Genomic DNA, 27157 nt, shown 5'->3' with positions numbered 1-27157 from the left:
AGCAGCAATATTATTATACACCCACCAATGTTCTAGCAGCTTTGCCAGACAGATACGAAGGCAAGGTCCGTGCTCAAAAGACTGTATAATCCAAAATAGTTATGTCTGAAATAAGAATATCATTTGGTCTTGCATAATATTGGTACCAGAAAAGATATCCTGACACCACCAAGTATGGTAATAAATAGTCCATTGTTGGTTAAAAGTGTCAAAAAAATGAGGAACGGGAGCATAAATAAGAAAGCACGATTTAGGTGCTGAAGCAAAGCCACAGATATCGCCAGATTCCCCTTCTCACTTGTAAGCCTTAAGCAGTGGGTTTGGGCGGAGATTAATTTCGCTGGTTGGTGTTTCAGGGTGCGCGAGGCAGTGCTTATTCGTATGATATTGGCAGCAAAAGGCAGGCCCGGGCTCGGCGTTGCTGGAAGAACGGCGCCCGCCTACGGGAAGCTAAAACCTCCCCAAGGCCACCCAGGTCCCACCAGAGCTCAGCACCAGCCTCCCTCTCCTGAACTGCCACCCCGTAACGCGACCCACGACATGACGCTCCCCCTCGTTGCTGAGCCCTTACATTCACACCCCGATTGTCTGGTCTTCAGTGAGCAATAAAATTGTCTGTGTTATACCTGTTTCCCTTGTCATTTACGATTTACAGGACGCCGTCAATCTTTGCCTCGGTGCATTGACCTCGCTCTAATTGTGGGGACTCTAAATTCTGCACAGATGTTATTACTATGAATTTAACTTTATATAGCAAGAAATTCAGTACTGCCATATGCTGTCTTTTATGAGCTTGCAGTTTGTAATGAATATCCATGACTAATGCTTTTGACCCAGGTAAGCCCATGATTATGGAAGGTAAAAAGTTTACTAAACTTTATTGTTGGTAATATTAGTGAAAGTGCAGCAATCAATGCACAGGAATTTTCTTGCCAGTGTATGGATATAAAATATTGCTTAGCTCTTCTTAATGTATCTTCCCATATCCAGTGTCATTTGGGGACTCTGGAGGGATGGCTTATAGCTCAGAATTTCCAAATTTCATAGATTTCATGTCAGAGGGGTTAGGATGATTTTCGCTAATATCCAGTACAAGCAGGCATTTTTATGTTTTGTTGTTGTTGTTGTTTTTAATCAAAAGGGGAAAACTTTCTGAGGCTTAGCAAGAACTAGTCAGCTGCCAGAATTCAAAACATCTATTAACACTGTAGTTTCAAATATTTTAAACAATTGCTATATCACAATAGGGAATACCTATTCATAAGTAACTCAGTCTACATTAATCCTCAAGGATATGAACCAGATATTATTTAATGTCCAAATTAATTTACTGAACTACAACCAATTTTATCAGATAGCAAATTTAAAACTGTGAAGTTAACCCCAAAAGTAGAAAAGTGAATAAATAGTGCAGTCCAATTAGCTGCTCCCCCAAACTTCTAACACGGAGAGGACCTCTCCATGTAGAGGGGTCCTGCAGCCGCCGATCTGCTGTAAAGGAATTTACCCAAGATTATATCACATATCCTTCACACTCTAGGAGCCTCCCTTCTAGAGTATGGACTTGCACGGCCACTTGGCCAGTGGAATAAGGAGCGCAGAGGACCTCAGAGCCAATGTGCTCCTGAGCTTTCACCCCGGTGGCCCAGGCCAGCTGGTGCTCCCCATTCCCACTCGGCTCTGTGCGGAGAAATTCCACCACACATTAGGTGGGATCTGGGGGGGCAGCCAGAGGAGATCTGGCTCCTCTCCTGGAGTGTTCACTATGCAACGTGGCGAGCAGACACTTTATTTTTGAGAGTGTTTAAGCTAATTCAAAAGGTACTGACCACTGTTGTGATCTGTTATCTATTTTCAACAGATAATTAGAAATGAAAGGCAAAACAGTAAATAGCAAATCATGGGTCCTGAAAGCCGAATTTAACCCACTCACTATCAAACATCTAAACATAGAGATGACTTACCCAGTACAGCTGAAGGACACATCCCACACTGTAAACATGTTGACTGCTATAACATCCACAAGTAAAATCAAGGTTAGGCTCAGCTAGAAATCCACGCTGACAACCAAAGGAAAAATATTAAAACTCTCTACCATTAACAGTTTTCAGCGCAGCAACCGAATACTAACTAACAGGACAAAACAAGGACGCAGCGAGGAGATAATTTGCGATTAGACAGTAAGAGATTGAAGGTGAGCTGAGAGTAAACACTTGACACTGGTGAATACGTGAGTCCGTTTATTCAATGTTGAATAACGTTGTTCATCTCAAATATCAGTTAATAAAGGATCTAAATGATAGCAAAGGAAGACTAGTCCTCCATCATTAGATATTTGGCAGCACTGAAGGAAATGTTTCAGCTGATCCTATTACTGCCTTTTTTGCTTGTGTTCAATGTTATGGAAGGGATGCTTACCTCACGCTACGGCAAGCTGATCTAATTCCAGCAAGTTCAATGGAGGGACATGTAGTAAAACTACTGCGAGGCAAGAATCAAGTCTTCTGGCCATGAGCCCTCCCTCTTCTTCTTCCCACATAGTCATGTTCACTCTGCAAAATGAAAGTAAGGGGTGACAATTTCAGAAGAGAAGCAGCATCCTCATGCATGAACCCGTGAGCAGTGAAGTCCTCACCAGTTCACCCAATCTGAGGATATGGCCCATAGAGGCATTTTTTAAAACTATTTTCGGAACGAATTTGAGCTTTCTTTCCCTCTGAGTAGGAAAGGTATCTTGCCTTTCAAACACAGCTCTGGCCAGCCAATGCAGTCACAAAGTCCCCCAAGAACTTCCTTAGCAGCATCATAGTTTGAGAAAACCACCATGCCAGAAAAGAATTGCCAGTACAGTATTCGAGGCATGGCTTCCTTGGAAGGATATCAATGAAAAGGCTAACCCTCTTCTATTCAGGCGTCCTTCCATTGAATTATATCAACTAACAATTTGGTCTAGTCTCCTTTTTTCTGCCTCAGATACTCACTGTAATTTTAGTGTCTTTTTTATTTCACTGCATTTTTAACCTTTTAATGGTTTACTGCTATGTTTTGTTTTCACTTAAGGACATTTATTTATTTGCAGTTAATTTATTTTCAGAGTTAATGGTCCTATCTCCTGTGAAGTCAACTGTCAAACTTACCAGCATCAGCTAGTGAGATGAGGGATGTTTATGTGATTCATGCGCTAACATAGTTTTAAGTTAGCACAAGAGGAATTTATACAGAGCTTCATCACTATGACTATGGTTTAGAAGCTGTTTACTGATTTTGGCTAAAGCAAATAGTGAAAAGTTAAGATTCTTATCTGAGGCTCTGGAATCTGCAAAGCATAATAAAAAGAGAAAACTCCCTCATTAAATTGCACTTCCTGTTTTGGTTTACTGGAATTATCCTAAACCGAATTCTGCAGTCTCTCCTCGAGGCCCTGTTGTGCTCTTCTATGTCTTCTTCCATCTAAAGAACAAAAAAAAGCTAAAGTTCTATAATTTCTTACATTTTTTGATAGGTTGAGACCTAAGTCTCAACTCTATACTTGCCCGAGACATTTTTCTTGGTCTTCGTAGAATACTTTCTTATCTTTCCTAGAGAAACATGTGGGAGATACCACCACAACTAGGAAGAGCAATCATAAGTTAATCTCATCTTAAACAGATTTAGGTAAAGGAAGCGGGAGAAATGCCCCATCTACAGAAGTAGGAGAAGTGCCCTTTTCTATGGGAAACAGTTGTATAAATTTCCCAGCCACTGTGTGGAAGATACACACACAGAAAAGAAGAATAGGGATCAGAGAGAGGCTGTTATTATGAAAGCAGATCTTAGTTTTATGCGTGATTCCACAAGTCTTTGTCACAGTCTCATCACCATAATATATGGAAACGTAAGATTTATAATGTTGAATCTACTGCTTTATCCCAGCTTCTAGACTAAGATAGGTCAAGCTGCTGCAAATGTCAAACGAACACACATCTGAGATATTTCTGCTAAAAAGGGTAGCAGAATTTTCTATTTACTGTCTCTATTTCAGGCAAAAGTCCCGCTGATCTGAGTGACCATTTTGTCAGAATAAGGAACTCCAGTCTTAGACTCATGGGAAGGGGTTTCTTGACCTTGGTTCTAGCCGGAAGTAGAAAAGATAGAGATGCATCAAAAAATGGGACAATTTATGAACTGTGGTTTGGTTCATAATCTTGCTAACAGGCTGGAGGCAAGAAGGAGAAGATACATCTAAGTTTATTAGATGATAATTTCTAGCCATTAATATATCTCTGTGAAAAAGGCAGTGTGATATCAGGGTGCATCAGGTGAATTATTTCCAGGATGAAGTAGTAATATCATTGTAGAGAGGCCTGGCAAAGCTTAATCTGAAATATGGTGCATGGTGAAGAATTCAGTTTAAGCTAAAGCTCCAAGAGAACGGGTTCTTTGTTTGTGAATCTGTCAGCCTGTAAACACCAGGAAAGAGAAAATGTTGTTCAAGCTAAAGAACAATCTGGAGAGGAGAGAATTCGAGAGAAGAGGAGAGAAAAGAAAAAGCAAGTGGGTATAAATTAGTCACATATCTTATATACATATAATTTACATATGCAATTTAGGAGAACTAAACAACATTAGGAGAATTAAACAACAGAGAACTGAAATTCTGGAGGTTCCTTGTTACAGAAATGGAGGAGTCAAGAAACCTAACCTTTTTCAAGATGCAACCAGCTACGTTTCCAAAAGTGACCAAGTGACGTGCACCAGCAGGCAAGCGGATCTGAAGACCCAGAAGGTCCCTGTCACTCTTATTTCTCTATTCCTACCCAATCTGTTTCCCTCGCCCCTGCTAAATACATTGCTGAGCTATTAGTAGTCAAACAATAACAAACTGCTGCTTGTTGGCACAAGTCACATCACAGCCGGGAGAACAGAAAAAAATGAAAATGTCAATGAATCTAAAACACCAAAAAGTTAAAGTTGCTGGTTAATAAGTATCCTTCTGTTTGTAGCAACTCATATCTTCCCAGCAGTTCAGTGCATATCTACTGAGGCAGCTAACTAAACAGGAATTGGAGCGTTGCTCTCATGAGTCACTCTGTTTGGAAACCTTCACATATTAAAAAAAAAAGAAAAAAGCCATGTGTTAAAAGTATCTTAGCCAAACATGTTATTTTTCTTAAATATACAACAAAACACAACTGTCCTCAAGGTAAATATGCTCTGTTTTATTACTTTAGATCGCTTTTCAGTGCTGTAATCATGTCATTAGGATTGCAATTCCTGGCTCCAAAAGAAGCAACCCTCTAACTGTAAACTTCTGCTTTCCCAATCTATTTGGTCTGTGCCATTGTGAGGGGCACAATTAGAGTTCAGTGGGTCTGAGCCTGCCACTGAAACCAATGGGAGGAGGTTCAAGTCTCCTTGTCCATGGCCCTTCCTAAGGACACTAAACTTCTTCTCTGCATTGAGGTTTATAACAGATATTCAGGCAGTTCAGGACTTTTTTTTATGAGCAGAACTGGAATGCAAAGATTGATCTTTGGCAGGAAAACAGTGTGGACAGTCTGTGTTACCCACTGCTGTATCATCAGTATTTTGGTCGGTACCATCAAGGGCTTCTGCGTTTCTGTTACTTTCCTTTGTGTCCTACAAAAACATTTGGGGGAAAAGAAATGTTTCTTCCTTACCCCTATAGTTGCAAAGGAATTTGAGTAAGAAATCATCGAAATTATTCTTCTACAGATCTTTATAAGGCAGCTACACTGACTCCCAGGGTGGGATTGCTTCTTAGTTGGATAGTAAAGCCTTTACTTCAGGATTTTACTCCTTACTGTGTAGTATCCTTGAGGATAACAACTCGGAAAGTTCAGTTTCACCCTATTATAGCTAGAACACGGATAAGGTATGAGAATTCCAGTTGTTTGGTTTTCATAAGTTTTTGAAATATGGTAAGTTTTATTTTTACTACCTCTGGAGCCAGGAAAGTTGTATCTGTCATGAGTAACGTTTGCAAAAAATATGATAGTGGAAACCAAAAAAAACAACAAAAATGCTTTAACATCAAGACGCCTCTCTGTAATAACAGCATTCACCAATTATGGTAACAGCAAGTGGCACCAAGACTTAAATATCCTTAAACTACCTTCATACCTCTCTACATAGCTGTAGAGAAACTCAAACCATATTGATAAATGGTAGGCAATATGTCCACAGACCAAATCAGTGCAAGGTAGCCCCAGTATTAAGAAACGCCCAAAACTGTCCAGTAATATTACACATAGGTACCATAATTTATGCTGGGCTGACCAGTCCTGACCTACAGTGGATGCTCAGACTACAACTTCTGCATCCCCTATTTTGTTTATTTTGTTACTTTTTTAAAGATAGGACTGTAGGTATAAGATGAAACTTCAAAGACTTTCTAGATTATTTTTTAGCTCTCCATTACATCTCTATATTTGCCGCTTTTCCTGAGGTCAAACCAGTGGCAGCTTTAATTGCACTTACGAGGAATGTTGCCAAAATGGGCAGAAAGTCCCCAAACTCAACATTTTCTTCATTATTTTGCAACTTTGGGAGTCTGCCAACATCATTGCAAGATTTGGCATGCATTTACCTGGAAAGAATGAGAGACTCAATATTTCATTTCAGCTTTGCAAAGTTTCCTCCTCCTTTCCCCCCCCCCCCAACAAAAAAAAAGAAGGAAAAAAGAGGCAAGCAGAGCAATTCTGAATTAGAAATATAGTCAAAGGGCAAGACTCTGATCTCTCTGACAGTGATACAAATCCACAGAGCTCAACGGGCTTTGGGGTAGCTCTCCCTGGAAAGGACATCGGGGCCATTACATGCGATTGCACGTTTTGTGGGTAGCCTTATTTCTGCACCGTGTGAATTTTGGGGAAGGATTTTTACCCGTTCTTCCTCCTAAGGCCAGTTTGTTATGCGAGAGGTTCGTCACACTTGGATTTGGAAGTTCAAACCTTAAAGGCCAAGCTGATAGCCTTACCCACAACGAATGGTGCCTTAGAGCCAGATCTATTGAAGGTCTATGTCTAACTCCCATCTTAGACCTTTAACACAGAAAATAGTCCTCGTACAGCTGCTACTTGGTGCTTAGAGTCCATAGATGCCTTAGTTTTGACATACAAGCTTGCCAGCTAGCTTACATGCTGGGTACACACATTCAGTATTTTTAATGTAAAATATTTTAATAGCCTTGAAGAAAGGATGAAAACACAGGTTACCACCTTTCCATCACGGCAGTTGCCCTACTAATGTCAGTGAGTCCCACTTCTCCTGGAATAGTTTTTATGCTTTTTGCCCAGGGCTGGTTCAATAATGATTTGACTAAACCCATGTGAAATGAAACTTTCATAGAAAGAGGTGCTTGGTGTCCCTCCTTCTGCCACCTTCTCTTCCCTTTTGCCAGGTTGAGGTGAGGGATTCACGGACTTGAATCCCCTCCAATAAATCAAATCCATGTTTCTTACCTCCTGGAACAGCTCTTACATGGCAAAGTTATTGCACAAGAGCAGGGCAGCTCCAACCTGCCACGAGGTGCGAGACGAGCACTACGGCCCAGAGCTTGGGGTAAACCACGAGCGAAGGACCTACCTCCATCCGTGTCCTCCTCCGGAGCCGAGGCCAGGCCCTGGTACACCCGCCTCCATTCAGATGCTCTTATAGCAGCTTAAGAAAAGCCTTTGCCTGGTGAGACTCCTGGAGCCGTGCTTTCCGCCCCGAGATTTCCAACTTTTTCCATGCACCCTGCAAAGTCTCGCTAACTCCTATCTCAAGCTACAGTAATCTGTTGGGCCGACAATTTAAGCGTAGCAATATCAAAGCCCTTTTGTGGATCGAGCCTTTGCTCTGCCGCAGTCCCGCCGAAAGGATTAAGCTGCTTGAGAAACGAAGCACTGTTCACTGCGAACAAGGACGTCCCGAAGAAGCAACTTCTCCATATATTTTGGTTTAATACCCTTATGTCAACGACAGCGGCAGAAAACGGGAAAGGTGGAGACTCCGTGAGGCACGGAAAGCTGGCATGGACAAAGCAATAGGAGTGTGACGGTAGGGAGGGACGGTGCAATGGCAGCGGGCTGGTGCAAAGCGCTCCCTGCAGCACCCAACGCACTTACAGCACCCCGGGCCCCGAGAGTTAAATTTGGCTCTTAGCTACAGCGGCATAAATCCGTAGCGTTTTGACTGAATCCCGTAAAAGCAAATCAGCGTAAGCGAGGCCAGAGCCTGGCCTAGCAATCCTGCAGACCAACTATAAGAAAAATAGGCAGCGATACCAGGAGGCAGCAGCTCCCACTGCGCTGGTAGCAGAATAGCACGGAGGCAGCCAGGGAGCAGCTGGGAAGGAGCCAGATGGGTAATGAAAGGGGCACAGCGAGCGCCTCAAAAAATAGTTTTTTAATTGAAGGAGATTTTGCAAGACATCCCTGACATAAAGTTGAATTATTTTCATTTTTTGCTAAAACAGCAAAAATGTAAATGTTGCTGCTTGCACCGAGTATTTTTTAAGTTGTTGTTGCAAGACTGCACTTAACAGGGGGCTGGTATTAATCATCACTATGCAAAGGAAGTTTAAAGCAGCATATCAACCAACTATTTGGAGCAGCTGATGGGCAGTAGTCTATTTTGCTGGCTGGTGTTTTTTCGGAGCTGGTATCAAATGGGTCCACGTGGCATGAACAGAACATAGCTCCAGATGGGAGAGCAGTTCCCATCTTTTGCAGAATAAATCTGCTGTTTGAGACTATATTATATGACTGAAATTTTATACATATGACTTTGTTGGAGCTGGGATCTCTTCCTTTGAAAATGTGCTACAATAATAATTGCATTTACCAGTTGCCAGTCCTCCTCACAAACATTTTTTGTTCCGATTGTGAAATTAATTGTCTCGAGCTAATATAATTAAAAACAAACACTTCTGATTTCAGCGGAGGGAAAGGGAGGAAAAGAAAAAAGAAAAAAAATCCGCAGCCCTGATTTTCTATTGACAGCAAGAAAGCTCTGCCATCCCTGAACTGTTTAATTATTGAAATGAACTGTAACAGTACACTGGATTGCTGCCGAGGTCACCGCATAGCACTGGATGTCAAGAGCGAGCAGCAGCTCCGAGAGCCCTCCAACGCCTCAGGCTCCCTCGAAAAACCCACACACTTTTTCTCAAGCATTCAGCCCCCGATAGGTAGCCTGATAGCGAGACCGATTTGCTAGCGCTACGGAGGTCCGACGGTGCTCGCTTGTTTTAAGACAAGCCAAAATATGCTCTGGTGACCACCGTGACGCTGTGATTCCCATGCCCTATCGCATTCCTTTTTCGCAGATCCCAGGCGTTTTTTTTTTCCCCCTACGTGCAGGCCAGGATGTAGACAAATGAATTCCAAGTGACCTATGTGGGGGTGGACTCTCTGGAAACAAACAACAAAAATAAGATATCTCCTGTCCTCACTTTTTCATTTGCTTGTTCCCTGGATACAGTTTATTCGTGGCAATGAAATACACATTGTGTCTCTAGAGCTAGATCCAGCAGCAACATCTTTACCACCCCCTAACTTTTTTTTCTCCTTGCTGCCTTTTTTTTTTCTTTCTTTTCTTGATTTCCTATTTCAGTCTTTACAAAAGAGATCTTGTTTTATGTTATCTGTGGAAGTCAGGCTGCTCTTTAAAGCATATCATATCAAGCCCTCTATTGATTTAAACTGTGTTTTTTTCTTCTAGAAAAAATTTGGGAAACTGGAAGTTCTGAAAAAAATACGTACATATATCTGTGCTGGCAACAGGATCCACTGTGCAAATAATCACCACGTATCCGTGGAAAGGAAAAAACTTCTTTTGAAACTTTCAATGTGAGGAGAATTCTGTAGATACGAAAACTGCTAAAAAGAAATAAAACTGCAGTTGGGGAACAGACAATAAACATTTCAGATTGCTTTATGGCATACTATTACATGCAACTATCTTGCTTAAGTAGGCATAACATTTTTCACAGTATATATTTAAGGTTTTATTATGGTTTGGATTAACAACAGGAAACCATCGCTCTTGAAGGGAGGGGAGAAATAATTTTTGCCAGGCTAGTGGCCTGGCAGGTAGCAAAAAGCACTTTTAAGCAGGACACGCGAATCTGAATTGAAAGCGCCCCGAGAAATGCAGTGCAGGATCGGCTGCGCACTGCATCCAGCCTCCCGAGGGGCTGGATGCTTCTCTTCTGGGATGCATATATGCCCTCAGAGAAGAAGGAGTGGGAAGTGATGCTTGGAACCAATCCTAGCCCAAAGGCACTGGGTCAGCTGCATTTTCAGAGACTTCTGCTGGGGTACCTATGGAAGAGAGTGGCACTCCCATCTGGCAAGAGCAGTGACTCGTGTGGACAACGCTTGGAAGATGTTCTTCCTGCTGTCAGATGTCTGAGCATCTCCAGGCATCTGAGCATCTCCCTCAAAGGGCTAACTGAACAGCCCTGCCCATTTACTGTCATGTAAGTCTACTCTGCTCACTGAAGTCACAGCTTAATTTTAAGGACAAACGGAGGAAAAAAAAATAAGTGATTTCAGGGCTGATTCTCCAGCAGGTAGAAGCCTCCCCTGACCACATGCACTGGGTGCCCACCTTGCCCCACGGCCGGTGCTGCAGCCCCCAGGGCCTGACCGAGGGCAGCGCGTGCCCCAGAGCCCTTCCCCGACCCCAAGATTGGCAGGAACGGCTCTCTAGGACTGCGAGCTAAGCACTGACATCTACTCCAGACCGCCAAACCGTGTGTGTTTTAAACAATGGAACAAAGAATAATGGAAAAAGAATAGTCTGCCTTAAAGCATCCAGCACCAACCACTGTCCTGGATTCCCTCTGGCTCTGTCAAATTAGTGACGTCCTTCAGTCCTGGGTGCACCAGACCTCTGTTGCTTTTGCCCAAAGCACGATGCAGCTCCGCAGAGCGCTGCGCAGCAAATAGCTCTTAGCACTTTTAGTACTTTCCTTACTGCGATGATCAACTCGAAGAACCCAACGCGAGCCCAAACGCTGCACGCAGAAGCCGCGCTTCACCCGCCCGAGCCATCTCCTCTTTTCCACCACACTCTGTTGTTCTGGGTCTCAGAGGCTTTGGCTGAGAGCTGGGACCTGCGCTTGGAAGCTGGCAGATTACAGGAAATAATGACCTGTATATATTTAGTTGTTCAAAGGAAATTAGTGTAACCTGATTTTTATTATTCCCCATAGTCCGTCATCCTCTAGTGTAATAACTTGCCCTGTTCTCTAATTTACTTTTACATCATCGGAAATGTATACCGTTTAGCCCAGATTCTCCCATGACCAATCAGGCCCTCACGCTTGCTGGGTTAACAAAACCTTCTCTGGAATGCAAAGTTTTCTCAGCACAAGCTAGGCAGAGACACAGAGGAGCTAATCTCTTTGTAAATTATGTGAATTGAAGTAAGTAATTTAACAGCTTATTCCCCCAGGTAGCCAGTGACCACTGTATGTCCCTGTTATTTAATTTGACAGTTAACCTTTTGAAGGCTGGTAGTCATTTTAGATTAACCTTTGTATCTTAAAAATTAGTAAGCAATTTCCTTCTGGTTAATTTTTTTAATTGTTAATTTTTCCACATATTTCCAGTGGTCATCTCATCTACTAAATTTGTTCACCCTTTTTAATGCATCGTTTTACGAATCAGAAGTGTGGGGGGAAAGGGATTGCTAGGAAATTGGAAAACATATTTAAGGAGGTAAGATTAAGTATTTGTGCCATAATTTACAATTATAATAAAATAAATCTAGAAACTATTTCATGTATGAGAGCATGTACATTAGAAAAAAATATTTCTATAACAGATAACCATCTTATGAACACTAGAATCTTGGTAATTTGTCAGTTTTTTCTTTTAATTAAAACTGTGAATATAGTTCATGCACTGTTTGATTCGGTGTCAACATTTTGGAGGGCGGCTAAAACTGATTTCCTCTTAGATCTGTTGCATTTCTCAGGACAACTGATGGAGTGTGCCTTAACATTAAGCTCTTTAACCCATGAGGTTTGCTTGTTTCAAGATCAGTAAATCAACAGATATTAGAGTAATAGCCTTGATAAGGCTCAAGACTTCCAACACTTCTGTGAATGCTCTCTTTACCAAAACTGCATCCATTTTTCCTCTCCGACATCCCTTTTTAATTCATTGCATCATTACCAAGCTGGTCCACTGTAAAATGAAATAAAATTGTGCTAGTTAGAACATTTTCATCCTAAATATTTTTCTCATTTGAAGCCATGAAACACTTAAACTGGAAGATTTTCTTTTTTGTCCAACCCAGAAATCTGTCTGATTCTTTGAATCTGATTCTTTGAATCACTTTATTATTATTATCATTATTTTACTTTTAATCTTATTCTGGGAAAACATAAATTTGTCTGGCTTAAGCTTATGCCTCCCAGAACACTAATAGGTGGTAGTCAGGGAATGGCTCCATTGACACCTTTGCCAGGGTGAGTACAGCTGGTTTTGACCCTCTCAGATATATTAGTTCCTCAAAATCCAATCACTGTATGAAAAGTGCTAATTCAAAGAACTGAAATAAAATTTAAAGTCAGCATCCACCAAAAAAAATGACTGCACTATTATGGCTTGTGCTCCCCAGGGAGCTTAGGCGGTTTCTTCTCTTCTCCTTCCCACCAGCTGACTCTGCAGTGGGCAGGCACACAATATCCACGCATGTTAAAAAGCTGGGCTCAAAATCTTGCTAATATACATAAAATACATTAAAAAATACATAAAAATACATAAAATAAGACATACATAAGTTTTGGATTTACACAGAGAAAATGCTGTATTTTTTTTATAAGTTTAGAGAGGAGACAGCTTGTCAGGGAAGTGACTGTCTCTGATTTCTAATGATCTCTCCAACTCAGTTTATTAGCCAGTTAGTAGAAACCACAGTGGAAGGTCCCGCGAAAGAGGGACAAGGAACCGTGGACACGTAGGAGAAAGGGAGATGACCCCAGTAACCACCCTGGGGTGAGCTAGGAGTAGCTCTCAGGGAAGAGAGGGCCAACGAGTTCCCCGTGGATAAACGTGAATGCCCGAGTAAGTTTTTTTCACAGAAAAGTAGAGGATCACAGAATTTCATGCATATTGGGTATAAAAGACCGCATCCACATGCTCCGGCATCAGACACCTTCCCCGCTCCTTTGCTGCAGTGAAGCTGTGCGCCCCCTGTTTAGGTGCCAACAACTCCTACAAAGGGCAGAACTAACTATTTTCCTTTCTGAAAACACTCATAATTTACCATACTTAGCTCCAAGGTTTAGTTCCTTCCACCTTGCCTATTTTAATAAATACTCACAGCACTCAATAAAATTAAAACATCAATGAACAAAACAGATCCATATGAAATTTTCCCCAGGGATTAGGAAAGGAGAGGAAGCACATCTGGTGGAAGAGAGCCATGTTGCTAAGTATGCTCAAATGCCATGCTGATAGGTGAGCACAGCGATAATCTAATTTGTCTGTAATGTACCTGAATGCTCCTTGGATCACAGCCTAGGAGATGCAAAGAAAAAGACTGAAAAGTGAGGAAATCTAGGCAAACAAAGACGGTAACATTTAATTTGCTATTGTAAGTGCCATGGTAGTCCACTTCATGAGAAAGAGCTCTCACTTCATTCCCTGGGAATTTCCAAAAGGCAAACATGGTGAAAATTGCTTTAGAGAATATTTGAGGGAAAATGCACCAGGAGAAAGAAGAGCAGATACATTTTTAGAGTTCAGTATTCTTTATGCCTCTAACTTCATATGCCCTTTACACAGTCTTCTACTACTTTTTCTGCACTGATAATCTATAGAACCTAATTACACAAAGTTTCAAAAAATCCTTCCATAAAATGCATAATGTCTGATATCTGAGTCACAAGCATCGTTAATGTAATCTAACACATATTGCGGGAACCTACTGCACACAGATATTACCAATTAGCACATGATTTTAACAATCAACATTCATGCAATTAATAGAACACTTCATATTCCTTCTAATTTTGAGCTCTGCATGAGCATATGTTATCATGACGGAATGTGGAATCATTTATTTATACTGGAAGCAAGGTTCCGCACAGAAAACTGAGATGCGGAAAGTGAGCCTAAAAGGGAAAAAGGCTCAGTTCGCGTTGGGAAAAGAATACATTTCATCTGATTTCTAAAAGCCAAGCTGTGTCCTTACCTGCTCTTTGATCCCTGCTATCAGCGAAGCTCCGGAGGGTAAACAGGGCTCTGATTGCAGCCGTGGAACACAACCGTCAATTAATTGGCAAAGGGGTTTACAGTTGTCTCTGGAATTAGAAAAGAATAAATAATCAAGACGCATAAAAAACAAATAACCATTCTGTCTTGCTTTGATTTTCTACATCTACATTTACAGATTATAGGAGCTGAGCACCTTATTTTCCTTAACACTTTTATTATCATATGTTACCATGACTAGGGAAGATTATTCTCATTTGACAGATGGAGGACCACGGTACAGAGAGATTAAGCCCAGATCCCCTCAATATTTAGGCAGTAACTTCTATTGAATTCCATAGGATTTTGGCATTTAACACCTTTAGGATCGTGTCTTTTCTAATTTTCTTGCTGTGGAGGAAGAAAGGCACTGAAGCCTTATTTCACAGAACCACAGTAATTGCTGGCCTAGCTTACTTGTCTGTCTTCCTGCTCCGTGGTGCTAACGTAAGTAAAAAGCAATAAATCTTATTTTAGTTCCTGAAATCATAGACGTGTTACTAGCTCATTAAAGGGAAGACATGCTTACTAAGAAGGTGTTTTTTACACACAGACTGAAAAGAATCGTGCTGAACGGCTGCAGTCGCTACATTTCCAGCATATTGCCGAGAAGAATAACATCAAAACACAGGGGCTGCGCAAGCCTTCCCTCCCGATCGTCTGAACAGCTTCAGCTGTCTTGTTATAGAAACGTCCCACCCGCACTTCCGACCAATGAAGAAACTGCAGCAGCCCTTCGGAGCCAGCACCCGTGCTTGCAGGTTGCACCCTGCAAGCTCCCGCACAGCAGGGTGACATGCCATGGCCCTATCACGCTGGCGTTTCCTTTGATTTAGGAAGTTGCCCAGCCTAGCCTTACTTTTCCATAGATTTTGGAGAATGCAGCCGGAACCGCTAACGTCAGGGGTCCTCTTTTGGTTGCACCAGGGCCAAGGCTTGTGCTGCAAGCTGGCGCATCTGATGGCAGAAGCAACTGCTCTTCTTACAGCTGAACGGTGGCTTTCCCCTCCTTCCCCTTCCGAGCGGCCGGCTCTAGCGCGAGGTCCCCTTACGGGTTCGCTGAGGAATTCCTCGAGGCTCCAGCACCGGGACGCTGGCGATACAAGGCATTTTTCTCCGGCAGCAGGACCTGCAGCAGCTGCAAGAGTTGCAGATGTAGACTCTAAATCATTGTGTCTTTTCCCTTTTTCAGGACAAGCTCCTGAGAGAATTTGGTTTACCACACATCTGACGCGTATTTATGTGTTGCAGAACAGGAGTAAAGTAGTGATTCTCTGCGTATAGCTGTATTTCTTAAAAATGTCACAGCAGTATTTATTTCCCTCATCACTGTCTCGCCCCTTGAGGTTGCATTCATAGAGGCATCACCTTTCAAGATGCTGATGTTTCAAAGGAGAATAGATTATAGTAATCTATAGGTAGCTAAAGAAAAGAAAGATTTCACCTGCGACTGCACCACTCACACACTTATCTCAAGAGCTCTTCAACCAAATTCTGGTAAACAGGGAGGTAAAAGCTGTCTGAATGTCGGTATCTGACTGTGTAATTTGTACACTACCAAATAAGCATGCAGTTAAGTCAATCCAAATTTCCATGCTGACAAGGGAAGATGCAAGAGTAGAAAAAAAAATAAAAGGAAGAAAAGAAAGGCTTCCTGTCTCAAATTCAGTTTTCCTGACGTAACTTCATTTAAGGTAATAGAGTAGCGCTAATGTCAGTGACAGATAGGTAAACTAAATGTAATTTTTGTTTACACTCACTAAATATATTAGCAATGGCCTTCCTGCCAAAAAAAAAAAATAAAGAGACGCTTTATTTTGCTGATATCAATAGTAAATATGTATTTTTCTTAACCATTATTTTTACTGAAGGCTTTACTGCACAAAGAATCCAGAGGGAACAGAAAATCATATAATTGTGCAGGTTGGGGAATTCTCTAAAAATACGTAACCATGGCACCCTTGTCATTACCAATCAAGTAATCTTGATAAAAAGTAAAGTAATTAGCCTTTGAGAAGAGCATAAAGCTAATTAAAAATGACAACTTAGTCATCTCAACAAACAACAGCAAAAAATCAGTCAGTAGTTCTAACTATAGCACCATGCAGTAACCTAACCTGTCGAAATGGCCTTCTTTCAAGCCCACTAAAAGAAATTGCCGTTCATAAAAGTGAAACTTTGATAACGTTTTCCTGTTTTAAAATTTAGATTTGCTTCATTTTCATCATCCCATCATTCATTTGTCCTTACATTATGTAACTCATATTTATTACTATATTTAGCCTACAGTGTTTCTGTCTGTTCTGTATGTTTTAGCATCTTTTACTATTTGCCCATCTATCAGCAATTTTTGTAGTTTAAATGACATTTAGGAGCACAGAAAGTTGCATAAAAGGAGAGAATATAAAATACAAAGTATGAACATATGTGTTGTCTAAAAGATTTATAAGTTGCAAATAATGTGCTTATTCTCATAACAAAGTTGGTCCTCGAACTTTATAAATGATAATGGGAAGCAAGAAGAAACCACCAGTCTCACATAGATGTCAATGGCAACGTCCTAATTGATTTCACTGGGAACAAGGGTGACTATTTCTTTTTCTGTCGCCATCAAAAAAATCTTTGAGGATACAAAAAATTACGAAATGTGCCCACACTTTTCTGAGTAGGCATCTTTACTCAGATTGCAGGTACTAATGACAACAAATGCACATCCTTTCGAATCACAAGATTCTGCTAAATATTTACTAACTTTATTTTTTTTTTTGAATAGCCAGTGCTCCATGGTACTAAATGCCTTAAAGCTGAGAGCTTGTCAGCTGTTAAGAATTACTGTGCGCTTATCTAAGGTGTGTGCACACAGCTTGTTCTCCATGAACCTTTGATGCAACTCCTGAACGTGTAGTCAAATGCTTACATTTAAAAAGAACAAAGACTGATACCTTAGTGTTCTGGTCAAGCCCAAACATCAATATCTTCAGCAGATCCAGCCGAGCAAAGCTGGCACCAACGACACCAGAGTATCGTCTTCAACCACACTGAGGAAACGCAGGTCTGATCCTCCAAATGGGGATGGACTGGAGCAGGTTTTCACTAGGTTTTGCTTAGACCTTTTCTTGCCGATCTTTGACTATACTTTGGTTCCTTCTTGCTATAAAAGAATAGAATAATAATTAAGAGAAGCCTTCAGGCTGCTGAAAGACAATGCATAAGAAACAACCTGCAAAATAGAATGGTTGCGACTCAGTGCAAAAAGGGAGAACTTAAGCTCCTTTGACTTACTATACAAATGAATGCATGAGTTGGTAAAATAGTTACAGATGTTTATCTAGACCAAATAAAAAAGACCTCGTAGCCCTGCAGAAAATACTTCCACTCTTATGAAAGCTTGAAGCAGAAATAAAGTGTTTGCTTATATTTTGAACAAATGTTGGATGAAACAAAATTCTGAGCAACCATGAATTAGATAAATACCTTGATCCTGCTATGTAACACTTTGTAAGACCAGCTTTAACTGGCCAGCTTTAACTTAGGAAAGCAAGTCTCCCTAAGCTTTCTCTCCGGTCAGTGGAGAGAGAGGGGATCATCCATCTTCAGCTGTTGTAAATAGGCATCGTTCCATTCAAATCCGTGGAACCAGACCAACATATACAAACTGAATATCTTAGGCTGTGATCCCAAATCTACAGATCTGTACCTCTTAATAATTCCTCATATGCCAAATGTAATGACATTGGACAACGTTTTTGAGCTTTGATTTGCAAGCTTTTCATTGAAAACATTTTCAGTGTCAAAAGTTCCTCCAACTGAATTCCATATCAGGAATACAGTGCAATTTTGGGTGATTCCAGTGTGTTTTTTCAATTATTTAAAGTGTTTGCTCAAGTATCTTTGTAAAGCAAAAAAAAAAGCTTTTTTTTTTTTTTTTTAATAGAGCTTTTAAAGGTCCTCAAGGAAACAGTCTCTTTTCATAAGTCTAGTGGACAAGCAGGTGGTTTGGTCTCAGAATCTTCCTCTTGGGTGTTTTAGGACATCAGAGAAGATAAGACAAGTGTTTCTCCTCTCTTCCTTTTTGCTTTCCCCAAGCAAAAATTAACTTTTTATAGGAATGAAGTAGTAATCTACAACACCTGCAAAGAGAAAGCGTCTGCTTGATCTTTTAACATCACATTTCCCTTTGCAGGAAAGGTGGAGATGGAAATGTGGTGTTTGTCTAGCAAGGAAAGAAGAGTAAAATCTCCACTTGCTCTTGTACCTCTCATCAGACCTACAGGCTCTTAAGCTTAATTCCAAGTTTAACCTGGACAAAGAAATGGAAAAAATACACTGTAGGGAACAAGCCTGCATTGGCAGGGGAGTGGATTCAATGACCTAATGGTTCTTTTTCCATATCTGATTTCTTTGATACTATTTATAAAAGGGAAATAAAAATGATGGGCCACTCCAAACAAATTGTTACCGTAAACCAATAACAAACATCAAAATTGGCAAATGCCCCTTTAAGACTCTCGCGGCTCCTGAAGCCAGGGAGAAGACTAATAACGTACCTCTCTGAAGGTCTCGGGCTGTGTTTATTTCTCGTATTTATTTAAAAGAAAATCAAAATACTTTTAAGCAAGTCAGCTGGTTCCAAATTTAGGAACAATTGAACAAGGAGGAATCTGCTAATTCCAGATGGAGCGCATATAGTCCCTTGGCACTTATTACTTACCAAATGTTTCAGAAAGCAAACACATGACCTAAAGGATTTTGTGAGTGTGGGGTCCTCAAAAAGCTCTTAACAAGTCATGCCTTTCTAACCGTATTTACTTTACCTGCACACAAAACCCTCTTAGTTTTCCTTTTTTTTTAAAAAAAAAAGCAGACAATGCCCCCTTTAAAACCTATTTACCTACCCTTAAGCTATCCCATACGGCCGGGCTGGGGGGCTGGCTAGGTGTCTCCTTCGACAGGCTTCAGCTGTGGCGCATCTGCTGCGTTCGCGCCCAGCCGCCGTGCCCGGCGCAGGTGCTTGCTAACGCGGCAGCCCGCTTCCCGAAACGCAGGAAAGGAGCGGGCGCGCGGGCGGCTCCTCACCTCAAAGATGTTCGATTTCTTTTAGATCCTGGTCCCTTGCCTGCACATCCTACACGCGCGTGCAAAGTCACCCTCGAAACACAGCGACTGGTAAATTAGTACAGCGTTGGTTGTGCTCGTTTCGTATTCATCGCTGAGAGGTTTTTTTGTATTAATTTCATAGTAAACCGGGTCTGATGAATATGACAAGGAATTTCATGATTATCATTATATTTCACTATTATTATTATTTCCTCCCCAAGTTAAATTTCTTTGGGGAAGAGTAAGGCATAGAAAATCTTGGTGTTGAGACAGTTTGGCCAAAATCAGAACGTTCCCTTAGGGGGTTTCTTCATTCCGAAGCAGCCCCACGGCCCCAGGAGCGCAGCACCTCACGGGAGCTGCCGTCGCGCTCGGCTCCCTGGAGGACTCTGCCTTCCTCGGTGCCGTGCGGATGCCTTTGCGGCTGGCTCCGGTGGAGCACCCCGAGCTCCGTGACCCGAAACCCCGACCGAAACGAGGGAGAGACTCGTCGGCCCTGCCGGGAGCGCGTGTTGGGTTTGGAGACCGTTGCCACAATGCGTCAGCCTGAGAAGGTTCAGAGGTCTCACTTCCATTCCCGTGGACAAACGGCAATGGTTCAGTGTTTCCAAGTGGCAATTTGCAGATGATGTGTTCTACAAAATATTCAGAATTTCTACGCTGTGTACGTGAGGGTTTCCCACAGAGGATCAGCTCTCTTCTGCTGGCAAGACAAGCCTAGCCCTATCAAAGGAGAGGAAACAAAGAACAGGCTACGGAAAAATGTTTAATCAACATCAGGCTTACTTACCAATTGGGATTCTTTTTTTCTTTTCTATCGTTACTTTCAACATCGAAATAACTTGGCTTTCTTAAAAAGCATCCCCTTTCCCTGCTCTCCAAGGAAAAAACTGCAAAAAAAGAAAATAAATGCTAAGGACCGTGGGTTGAGATTAAAAGAGATCTAAAAGAAAAAGAACTTTTCGCAATAATATAAACAGATAGGCATAACTTAGTCTTGGGTTTTGCATGAGTTCCTACAAATATCTCATTCCTTTAGGCTTTTTTTTTTTTTTTTAAATACTGTCCCTCATTTTTTAAAACCTTACCTTCAGCTAGGCTGTAAACTTATAGTTTAGACCTGTATGGAATTCATTTTGTCATAGCCACAGACTCAGACTGGAAAGAAACTGATGGCAAATATTATTTCAATTCGAGTATCTACAATGTGAAATGCATCTGCTGACAAAGATGTACAAGTACACCTCGTGTTCAGTAACTCTTCTCTAACCATATGCAGAGTGATATTCCCCGAAGTTTTAGCACTGCTGGTATTTGTCTGCAAATCCTTAAGCTGCACCAGCTAACTCAACTGAACAAGTTATTTTACATTTTTAACGGAAATGCTTTTTGTTTTTATTTTAATGAATCCCCTAACTCCAAGTTTAATTAAACACATGTTTTTTAATTAATTATCAGCAAATGCAAACAAGGGAAACTATACAAACACGTATTCATCATTCACTGATAGATGCATTTTTTTTTTTTAATCCTGAAATGTCAGGGGTTTAAAATCTTAGAGTCTAGAGGGTTACAACCCCCAAAATATTTTCTGTTGGGGGCTCTTTGAGAATACCTTACTAGTGCACGACAGGGAACTCGCTTGCTTAAGGGAACATAGCAAAGCAAACTTCAGTTTCTTTAGCTTTAGACAAGTTGCTCTAGCTAGAAAACAGCAAAACACAGCAGAACTGGGCCTCTGCATACACGGTTGTAAGAGAAATTTTGCATATAAGAATTTGTCCATCAAAGTTGTGTACAATTAACTGCCCTAAATCCTGGCAAATACAGATATAAACTTTTTCAGTGCTGTCTCTGGTTATGCAAGTTCAGCTACACTAAAAATCCTACAAGGAGGGGAAAAAAGAGGTTAAGCAGCAAAGCTCAAAGCTCTGAGATCCAGGAAACACGAATTTAGGACACAGAATACACTCGTGGTTAAAGCCTGAAAGCTCTCTCCCGGTGCTTGCAGGCAGGGACTCCTGCCAGCGCCTGAGGGTGGTACCAAGGCGAATTACCTTCTCTGCTGCAGAGGTATCACTGTTTGCAGGAGCAGATGCTTCAGAAATCTCTTGCGAATTTACTCTAAAGAGTGATCAGAAATATCTTAGCTTCTCAGATGACTTTTTCAACCTAAAGCCTTGTAAAAGCAGCCTGCCCTGTTTCCAGAGCTAATACGTGGGATTATTTAAATTGTCGAAGTGAGGAGCCAGGAGTCTTTGTTTCTGTTCCCTCACCAGGCCTGACAAGGATGAATTTGGCTACGACTGCACGCCTAGTTCAGCTCGCTCTCAAAGTCCCCGAATGACTTGAACCCGCACACGGAGATCTCGAGCTCGCTTCAAACCCAAGCCCAGAGCTTGAGCTCAGGCCCTGCCGGACCATTGCCCAGAGCTGAGGCGTCCTGGCCCCGCACGGTGAGGTCGGCGCTGCAGGCCTGAGCCACAGAGCCCCTGGATGCTGGGTTTTCACCCTAAAGCGAGCAAGGAAGAGCTGTCATTCAAGATGCAAGATGTGAGTGCAAATTTGTGGTGCTTCTTTCCCCAAGGAGCCAACTTTGAACGTAATAGCTTAGAGACCTGCTTATGTAGGTACAGCTTTTGGGCTAGGGTGAGTTTTTCAGAGGCTCTGTGCCTCAGTTTCCCCAGATGCAAAATGGGAATAAATCACCCTTGACTGTCTTTTGCAAAAATTCAATTACGTGAAGCTTATCTAATTGACATATTTTGAGGAGGTTGACTAAAAGATGTCATATGTGCAAAGTTATTTATTGTGTTTAAAGATATTTGTGCTTCTATCCTTGGGAAAATTCTTCACGTTCTCTGTTCTGCTGCACTTAGGCATGATCCTATCTTGATTGTGTTCCAGTTACCCACTGTCGAAAATAATCAAGACTAGGAAAGATAAAGCACCAGAGCATTCTGTGGAAGCCTGTAATTACAGCGGCTCCTCCTTCCTCTGCTAGCCCAGCCTAAACATTTGCAATCCTTCGGAAAAAAAGAGCAGAGCAGTGTCCACCCTTCTCCTGAATAGTTCCTGCAGGATGATAGTCTCTAGGCAGCTGCAGAAGATTTATAATCAGGGTTTCGTAGCTTGAGAAAGACCTTAAAATATCCCACGTCCCCCCGCCAGGTCTTTGAAAAACAAGGAAACAGAGGTATTCTCTCCTCTGCTTTTTCAGGGTTTCCTTTCAGCCCGTGTGTCGGCTAGGGCGAAGGCAGCACGGAGAGGGCTTCGTCCCCTTTGCACGGCGAGCGCGGAGCCGCAGGGGGGCCGTAGGTGCGCCTGGAGCCCAGGCTTGGACCCGAGCGGCCTCCATCGCAACTGGCTTGAACGAGGAGGGTTTTTCCTTCCTCAAGAAATATTGCAAACAGAAGATTCCCATGTTTGAAAGGTCAGAGGAAAAAATATAATGCACTCATGAAGAGACAACCTCATTAATCCTGTTGTTCTTGGCCCAGTCAATAGAAGAAACATAAATGCTGTCAACACTGCGCTGCAAGATAAAGGATAAAAAGTGGGAATGAAATGTTTTACTGCAAGGACTGTTCTTATGGTTTGAGAACATTTCTGGAAATAACCTGAGCTGAGAAAATGTTCCCTAGGAGGAATACATGCTGTGGGAAACTGTGTGGAAGATAAAGTTTGGTCAGTGACCTTCTCACTATACTCTAATCACGCAGCACACTGTTCAAAAGCGAAAAGGAGAAAAGAAAAGAAAAAAGAATGCTGTGGAACCAAAGACACTTTACCTTTCCTGCATTACACGAACTGAAGTGGAAAACACAGGAGTATCATAAATCTCTATTTCATGCTTTCGGATAACTGTAGTAAAATAATAATCTGCTGTAACTCGCAGGAAAAAAAAACCGTTACTTTTGGTTTAGGGCACTTTAGTAGCACAAAATGCAATACACCTTCAGTGAGCATGAAAACAATTGCCTGGAAGCTGCTAAGGGGGGACCGTGCCTGTGCCAGGCTAGGAGAGGAGGAAGAGCATCCCGTTTCTCGCTCGGGAGCAGGGAGGGCAGAAAGCGGGGAGAAGCAGGGCTACCTCCTCAGCGCGAGCAGCTCACCGCAGCGAGCCGGGGCGGAAAAGCGCCGTTTAAATACTCGCGCGTTAATACATCAGCAGCACTCAGATACTCCATCTGCACAGGCAGAGTGAGTAAATATTAGCCTATGCGGTTACTCCCGGGAAGATCAGGGAGTCATCAAATATGGATGTCCCTAGCGCTCCACACGCAGCGAGGGTATTTGAAAACTCCCACCTTTAGATATTTGTGGGGAATAGCACTTTTCCCTTCTTCTGTTTTTTCCTCTTTTAAAAACATGATTACTGTAATTACTGTCTCTCAAGGTGGTTATTTGAGGACTGGTGTTGCAGACACAGAAATGCCAAGGCTCTTTTGGTTTCTGTAACTTGAATCTCAGAAATACAGTGTGGTCTTCCTGAAATGGCATTACTGGGGTAACGCCACAGCACAGAAGTCGGGTAAATATTTTCCTTGTACTCATCAGCTACGAGGCTGTTGACAAATATACTACCTAGAGCGGTAATGCGGGATAATGATGCCATTGCTGGGGGATAAGCAATGCAATCACAGCACATCTCTGTAGTTCTTGCAACCACTGAAGACGGACTAGAGGCTTGGGGAGAATTATTTGGTGTATCCGGGATCTTTCAAATATTTCTCCAGCCATCACAGAAATAATTGCAGAGGTGACTGGTGAGCTAATTCAGATAAAACACAGACTAACCTGAACTCTTCAAATTAGAGATAATAAGTAATTTTTGAGAAGTCCTTAGAAATGAAGGGAACAGAATGGACAAAATGAGATTTCTTTCTATCTTCTTCACTTGCGGGTTTCAAATCGGACATGAAACAGAAAGGGTGTAATAAGCTATTCTCTTATTTTTCTTCCATCCATCTGGAAACAAGAACTACCAGAAGTCTGACAAGAAACCCTGATCTCCAGCCAGATTTCTAGAAATGTTAATAAGAGTTCCTTATTCAAAAAGCACCTTCAAAGCTTCTGAGGTTCTCTTTCTGATAGTTAAGATGTCTTATCATCTACCACAAATATTTCTGAAAAAGGTCCAGAAAGGTCTCTACGCAATTCTACTGCTACCACGTGTAATTAAATATGCATATATATACATATATACATGATGACGCTACACATCAGGTTGGGAATAAAACCTTCTGAAAAACCTTCAGGAGATGGACAGTGGGGAACAACAACAGAAGAAATTTTCTCTCATGGGCTTTCCTCAGAATAATGTTACGGGATGAGAGTGTTCCTCTTGGTGAGGTGACAGCTCAAAGCTTTCTGGATATAAACCAGAGTGATCTCAGAGACTCCCTGATGGCCAGGAACATCCTCACAGTGCGCATGGCTTCACTGACCCTTGGGTGATACGTCCCGTTCCTCAGAAATCAAGTTGTCCATGATTCTTAAATGACTAACTGCCAGCAGGACCTCGGAAAAAACACCACAAATCTAACGGAGTCCTTGCTACTCATTTTTTTGAGGTCCCTTTCACGCAACTATGTGAGGGCTAACGCGGCCAGCCCCAGGTCCATCCCCGCCGTTCTCCTCTGCACAGAAAACATCTCCCCAGCAGCACCTCGAGCGCAAAGCGAGCTCAAGACCTTGCTGTACCCGCGCAGCTCTTGAGCACGTGCCGCGTCGCATTGGCGGGGAGGAGTCGGTGGGCTTCCGCTGCTCCATTTTGCGCAGCGCGACTTGACGGTGCTATCGACATCTTTTGTGATATACGTCCCGCAATCAGTGCAATTACTGCGTGTCATCACCGCGGTAAATTTACCCAGCCTGAAACCATTTTAAACTTAAACTGCATGCTTAAGAACTACTATCCACCTCCTCTTTGTAAATTAGCTATATGATTTATCTGTGGGAACCATTTCAAAAAGTATACATTCAGAAATACATATACCACATGATGTCTTTTCCATATGGCATCTCATAATTATTTTGCTGTGTGTGAACATGATGAAAACAGTTTCATAATTCTCTAAGGGTTAGGGTAAATTATTTCAATTAGACATATTTCAGAGCAAACATTACCTTAGGGTTTATTAATAATAGTACCTGAGAAGGAACAGCTGCCTTTTAAGCAGCGAGAGCTGTCAGCTTCTCACTGCCCCCCCCGGAGCACCCCTTTTGTGACTCGAAAAAAATGGCAGATTTTCTCATGCTTTACCTAAACAGAGAACTTGGCAGCAGAGACCTGGTTGTAATCCTCAGCAAGGGAGCTGGTGGGTGGATTTTTTCTCTATAAACTCTTGTATAAACCACACCAGTCTCCTGGTATTTATTTTGTGTAATGTTGGAAATCATACACAGATCCAACAGGCCATGTAAAGGAGTTTTGTAACTTCCTGAAACCCTTTCAGGCAAAATCCTTTCTCCAGCAGCGGTCCCAGGTTGTTGGGAAATTATCACCAATTTTTTTTTTCTTTTTTTTTTAAGGGTAGTGTTCCTCAACCATTTCTATAATTTTTAAACCATGAAAGGAAAATCTAAATTAGATCAGCTAATTATTAGCAACTGCCATCAGAATTATTAAAAAGAAAATTAGCTGGACTGTCAAACTGTATAGACCATTTTGTAAGCACATAGCTTACAAAAGGCTTGCCTTGCAATTTTATGTACTGTATTCCTCTCCTAGTTGTTTTTACATATTAATACTGTCATATGACATGCACTGATTTTAAACTATAGATTCTGTGATTATACCCCTTTGTACAATACTGCTCATCTAATTTGAGGCACTGCATGACTCTGCAAGTGCATCTGCCTCTCTGCAAAGAATATTTATTTTATTACATACAAATGCCTAAAAATCACCTAGGTTCGTACAAATCCCTAAAATCATGAAGTGGAGCTGTGCTGAGAGTTAGTAGGTGAACAGTCATGGAAAATCCCTGTCTCGGCCTCTCCTCGCCCCTACGCAACTTGTAGGGATGTTAGTGAAGTGACCCTGAATACGCAGTCACTAAAGCTGGGTTGAAAAAAGGGACAGAGCAAGTCCATTGGCTAATAAATAATGCAGATGAAATCGCACAGAGCGGTGGTGTGACTGACTACTTTTTACAACCTGTGGGCTGGAAAAAACTGTTGAGGAGCTGTAATACAGGTTCATAGCCTGGCTCTGAGTCTGTGAGTGGGAGGGTGAGAGTACCAGTCCCCTACTAATTCTGATTATTCTGGCTTTACTCGTGGAGGAGGGTTGAGCTGCACCCACTATGAGAATTAAAAAATATATAAAATAAATAAAAAGAAAGAAATGAATCTGAGAGTCCTCTAATAATACGTGTTAAAGAGTTTTAAAATAAATAAGCTGAGAAATCAGCTCTTACCTTCGCTATTGGTCTTTGAATCCAGTATTCTCTGTGTGCCTACAAAATGAGGTAGAGCTGGCTTCTAATTCATTTAGCATATCACTTGCATAAATAGCAGAAAGAGAGAGAAAACGTACATAAACATACATAAGCGTGGGTGTAATGCACTTGTACACAGCCATGTTTGCTTTAAAGCCAGCACCAAGATGGCTGAAACAATATCTAAAACATTTAGCTATCACCTGGCCAAACGCCGCTGTTCCACTACATCATCGTATCATACTTTAATCTTTTCATCTAAGTTACAAGAGGAAAAAAAGTCTTTCCAAGGAGAAAAATTGATGGGTAAAAGACATTCAAGCTATAAAATATTTCCTTTTGGTTCAGGTCCTA

The 27157-nt window shown here is 41.7% G+C and overlaps 1 long non-coding RNA gene across 1 annotated transcript; it reads right to left on the bottom strand.

Moving 5' to 3' along the window:
• Window positions 1-2244: 2244 nt before the first annotated feature.
• Window positions 2245-26859, bottom strand: LOC106498442 (uncharacterized). The gene is made up of 6 exons (XR_001294969.2): window positions 26783-26859; window positions 20146-20245; window positions 17201-17409; window positions 15118-15396; window positions 14200-14308; window positions 2245-2552 (listed from the first exon to the last, which is right to left on the bottom strand). It is a non-coding gene; the product is annotated as an uncharacterized lncRNA (long non-coding RNA).
• Between the last annotated feature and the right edge of the window lie 298 nt (window positions 26860-27157).

The sequence above is a fragment of the Apteryx mantelli genome, chromosome 6 (assembly GCF_036417845.1).
Source record: "Apteryx mantelli isolate bAptMan1 chromosome 6, bAptMan1.hap1, whole genome shotgun sequence".
NCBI classification, from domain to species: Eukaryota; Metazoa; Chordata; class Aves; order Apterygiformes; family Apterygidae; genus Apteryx; species Apteryx mantelli.
This window is presented reverse-complemented; position numbering and strand designations above follow the sequence as displayed.